This window comes from Phyllostomus discolor, chromosome 2 (assembly GCF_004126475.2).
Source record: "Phyllostomus discolor isolate MPI-MPIP mPhyDis1 chromosome 2, mPhyDis1.pri.v3, whole genome shotgun sequence".
Classification (NCBI taxonomy): Eukaryota; Metazoa; Chordata; class Mammalia; order Chiroptera; family Phyllostomidae; genus Phyllostomus; species Phyllostomus discolor.
In genome coordinates, this window is record NC_040904.2 from 129371510 (window position 1) to 129376848 (window position 5339).

Consider the following 5339-nt stretch of genomic DNA (forward strand, 5'->3'; position numbering starts at 1 on the left):
CTACTAGGTGCATGGCCTTGTACCAGCTGCTTCGGGGTAATGCAAGAGGAATAAAGCTTGGTCCTTGTCCTTTAGTGCAGAATTTATGAATTGGTAGCAGTGAAACAGGCTGCTTTCTTTAATTCTCTAATCCTTTGCTCCTTAAAGAAAGACATTTTGTCTTGTTTCCCAGCACAAATGATTTCCCAAAACCTGGTCTGGTGACTCTCAGGCCTTCTGCTCAGGAAGAAGCAATTACCAGGAGGAAAGAACCAGGAGCTCTGCCTGGCTCAGGCATGTTTTTGTCACTGTAGAACGAGGCTGAGAGGGACTGGGAATTGTTAAACGACTGCTCATGTTCTGTACCTTTGAAATGTGACCAGAGGATTTTTTGGCTTTGTTTAATAGTTTAACAATATATTTTATATAGAATTTGATGCATACTAAAGTACAGTAATGTAATGATGACTTGTGAAACCACCACACAAGCTAAGTACCAGACTAGTGTCAATAACTTGCATCTCTCTGTGCATTCCTCTTCTAGACTAATGCGCACCCACAGGTAGCTCAATGTTGAATTGGCATTTGCATATAGAGTGTGGACTTGTCAAATTTGCTGATCTGTATGTGATGCTGATGCTGTGTGTTAAGGAAAAGCAGGTGTATACACAGGGAGGTAGCTTAGTGTTGTTAAAAAACAAAATTGAGCTGAGTAAATTTGAAAGATCTTATTGGCTTTATTTAATAATTCATACATTGGGCAGCCTCTCATCTAGCAGATAGAAAGGAAATCTGAGAAGCTTTACAAAATGAAAAGGAGTGAGCACAAGGAAATCATAGCAGCCAAAAAGCAGATTGGTTGTGGCAAGGTCACCTTCCTGTAGGGGATGGCGAGAGCCTGTCAGGTAGATCTCCTCACTAGTGGTGACCAGATAATTCCCAATTGACTGAAAAGATCAAAACTGTAATTAAGTCAAGTCTTGGTTTGTTGACATGGGGCTTAGCATAAGTTACTCCATTTTGGGCCTGTTGTCTTATTTTTAACAGTGTCAGGGTTGATTGCACTACCGCTGATAGATCAGTGACTGTGCTTGTCTCCATTCAGGGGCACTACCAACAGCAAATGCTATTCTTCCTGAAGAGGCTGCAGAGCACAAGGTTGTAATAATGGACTGGAACATCAGTGGATCTGGCTTCAACTCTGACCTCCACTGGTCTGAACCAGCTGTATGACCTCAGGCTTGTAACTTAACCTCTTTGAGCCTCAGTTTCTTCATCTTCAAAACACAGATGAAGCAAATAATACCGTCTCCTTAGTCATGATTAGAACTGAAGGATGAAATGCATGGAAACTTCTTGGTGCATAATTAGTAGTCATTTAAAAGTGGCCAAATTCAGCTCAAAATAACAACAAAAAACTCTTTAAAAAACTGTACAGTGTCCTAGCCATCACTAAGGAAATATGCAGAATACAAATTTAGTAATCAATATTATATTTACTTTTGCTTTTTACTTTCCTCTTTTATGTTCTTTTTTATTTTTTACCATTGGGTCTTGACATGTTTGCCAGTATTATATATAGGTAATCAAGAGAAAAAGAATTTGAACCGTAGCTATTTTAGGCAAGATGTGATATGATGGAATTCTAAGTTAAAAGTATAAATTGCTTACAGTGAGCCAAATTAATGCAAATTAAATGTAATCATAAGGATTGGTTTTAATCATGTCTCTGTGTTGGTGGTACCTAGTTAACAGAATTTTGGTAGTTTAAAGATTTATTAATTTTTTCCATTGTATTAATTTTTAAAACTTATAGGTACCAATACATAAGAGTTAAACATATTTTTTAAAGTCTTATTTTAGCCCTAGTAAACAAAGTTATTTTTGTCTCTTAGAAAAACTTTGTTTCTGAATAGCACATATAAACATAGGTGTACACATTCATAGATATGTAGGTATACATGTGTGTATGTGTATTCACTATGTTTCCAAGATCTTTTTTATCAGATTTGACAGAGAAAGTGATATTCAGCTATGAACTGCTGCCTATGAATTACCTACAAAAAATCTTAGGTTTTACTTTGTTATTATTTTTTATTTCAGAGAGAGGGGAAGAGATAGAGAAAGAGAGAGAGAGAAACATCAATGTAAGAGAGAAACATTGATCAGTTGCCTCTCGTACACGCCCTGACCAGGGACCAAACCCGCACTTAAACATGTGTTCTGACTGGGAATTGAACCTGTGACCTTTCCTTTGTACAATGAGGCCCAACCAAGACACACCAGTCAGGGTGAGCTCATTTATTCAATAAAGTATTCGGCAAATATTTATTGTATAGGTATTATGAAACAAATATTTTTTAGGGGCTTGAGAGAAGTCATAAATGCCAGGACACATGAAACTGAATGTCTTTTATTTTTTTCTGTGAGATAGTTTTCAAGTTGGATTTTAATCACAAAGTCAATACATTTATGAAATCTATTTGAATAGACATTTATAATAGAAAAATTAGAAATTTAGGAATAGAGCAACAAATTTTCTTAACAGATAAAGAATATACCCTAGATGGAACTAAATGTATTAGGTATCTGTCATGAGTGCCAGGCACTTCACATGTGATATCTCAGTTACTCCTACAACTCTGGGAGGTTAAGTCTTCATACCCTCGTTTTACTGATGAAGGAGAAACTGGGGTTTGGAGAGATTGTGAGATTTGCCCTCAATTTCAAGCTTGTAAGAGACACCATCTGTATAAAGTGACCTTCAATTCTTATTCCAAAATCTCTTTGCTCTTACTAGAAGTGTTTTATTTCAAATCAGCAAGAAAACAAAGAACCATTCTCACATGTGCTAAATATTGTTTTGGAAGTATTTTATAAGAGATGCATATTTCTTGTAACATAAACAAAAGTCTAAAATTATATTGACTAATATTAGAGAAGAAATATGAAGAGGTGTATTGTTGTCCTTCAAAATAATGATGATAAATTGGAAAGATATCCATTTTCTGAAATTAAATTAAAGGTTCAACATAATAAAAATAAAAAATATTAATTGAATTTTTGAAATTAGTAATAATAACTTATTGTATTAGTACATATCATTTATTGAATACTTACTATGTAGCAGGTATTGTTCTAAAGTGTTTACATACAATAAATACCTCACTTAATCTTTACACATAACAGATTGGTATTTTTATTATCTTGTTTTGCAAATAAAGAGACTGAGACCCAGGGAGGTTAAGTAACTTTCCCAAGTTCACACAACGTCTAGTAAATTGCTGAGCCCGGGATTCTAATCCAGGCCATCGGGCCCCAGTGCTGCACACGGAACACTACCATGCACAGCTGAGAACATTAACTAGTATTTTGTAAAGTGGAACCTTAAAGCAGAGATGAGTCTTCTTCAAATAAGTATGCAGATAAATAGAATAGCATCGTCCAGAAATAAGCATATTATATTTAAAGATATAATAGATAGCAAGAGATATCTCAAAAGATGATGAGGGAAGAATTATTTAATACACATTATTTAGGTTACTTAGCATTGTTTTAAAGAATCAGTTTTGTACTGCAATTTCATGCCCCATGATCAAAATAAATTTTGGATGGCTAAAATTATAGATTCTAGAAACATAGCAGAAAATGTAAATGATTTTCCATCAGATGTCTGGAGAAACTATTATTATTTTTGCTTTGAAGTAAAAGAAGAAATCACAAAGGAAAAGACTGGCAGTTTTGACTACATAAAACATTGTAAACTTATGTAGAACAACAAGAACAAAATAACTTAGGCCAGCAGATGTGAAAGGATCACATTTGACATGACAGACAGAGGCTGTCTGTCACCTGTGCTGAAAGCCCTCAAAGGAGAAGTGAAATCCATGGGCCAGCCCCTCTCCATGTGAGGGGGTGTGGGCACAGAAAGACCCACTTCCAGGCAGGAGCAGGCCTGGTATCATGGTGATTGCCTGGGGTCTTTCCATTGCATGCTGCTAGTGCACAGGGAGAAGGGGGCTGACCTGATGCTTGTTTGGGTCTGCCAAGCTCTGGGACTGGAGAACTGAAATAATCCTAGGGTAGGGCAGGATGTGGTCACCTAGGAGTTTTGTCTTTCTAGGAGGGTCCTTTACTCCAGAAGAGGAAAAGGAAGGAAGGAGGATACAGCCTTGGATGTAGAAAGAATTGAAAGAGCTAGCCTAGAAAATGAACCTCAGTGACGAGGAGAAAAACTACTTCTACAGGCAAAGAAGACCTGTTGGGAAAACAGAAGGTCTGCAAGCAGGAGACACAGAATTCCATGGCAGGTGGATTCTCCTTAGCTGTCAGTACCTTCTCTAAGTGCTGGTGACAGGGTGGTGATTTCTAATGACAGTCATCCCAGGCATCAGGAGGCCACGCAGGAACTGGGAGGAGAATAGAAGTTGCGAGGCACCTCGTAAAACTCCACATTAAGAAGATGTGAAAAAGCAGTTCACACAACTGCGATGACAATCAGAAAAGAAACACAGGCTGCTGATCACCACAAGTAACCCAGAATGTTAAAACTGAAGCAACACTGAACATGACTTTATGTTTAGTAAACAAGCCTCTTCCCACTGCTTCACACAGGCAGAGAATTTTGGATTTTGTTCACTGTTCTCTTGGACCCAAGAGAGTGGCCAATCATAGCAGAAACTCAATAAATACTTGTTAAATGTAAAAGACGACACCTAGCTGTCTTGTTTGTGAGAGTCTTAATAATTCAAACAGTGCTGATGGCATACTAAATTGGTTTAACACTTCAGGAAACAAAAACCAAAAATGGGGTGTTTCACTTTATATGCAAGTGTTCAAGTCTTTTGAACCCATCAGTGTGCCCTTGGGGATTTATGCTAAGAAAATAATTGAACATCAAAACAAAGCTAAATGTGTGAACTTCTATAATACTAGCACAGAGTCAAAAGCACAAAGGAGGTTAATAAACTACATATATCCTATCAATAAAATATTACTGATCCATTTAAAGCGATAATTAAGACCACAGAAATGTAGAGAGAGATTTTATGATGTTAAATGAATAAAATGGAATGCCCAGTGCCCTTTATTGAGGCACATCTTCCTGTTGCTCTGAATTCCGCTGCTCTAGTGCAGACCCAGTAGACATCTGAGGAAGCTTCCGGTGTCCACTCGATGCTGCTGACACCAGGTGTGCTTCCTGCTAGTGTCCTGAAATCCCACCACGTCAGCACCCACCTTAGTGCCAAGTCTCCTACACTGCTCCCTGAATTGTGCAACCTTCTCTTCTCTGCTGGGTCAGAAAACATTAAGTGGTAAGGATGCTGTGTTTTTATTTTTGTCCTTATGCCATGCTCCAA

General features: G+C 37.5%; 1 long non-coding RNA gene across 1 annotated transcript; it reads left to right on the forward strand.

The window, feature by feature from the left end:
* Positions 1–924: 924 nt before the first annotated feature.
* LOC118498983 lies at positions 925–4686 on the forward strand. The gene is made up of 2 exons (XR_004901483.1): positions 925–1222; positions 4103–4686. It is a non-coding gene; the product is annotated as an uncharacterized LOC118498983 (long non-coding RNA).
* Positions 4687–5339: the final 653 nt, after the last annotated feature.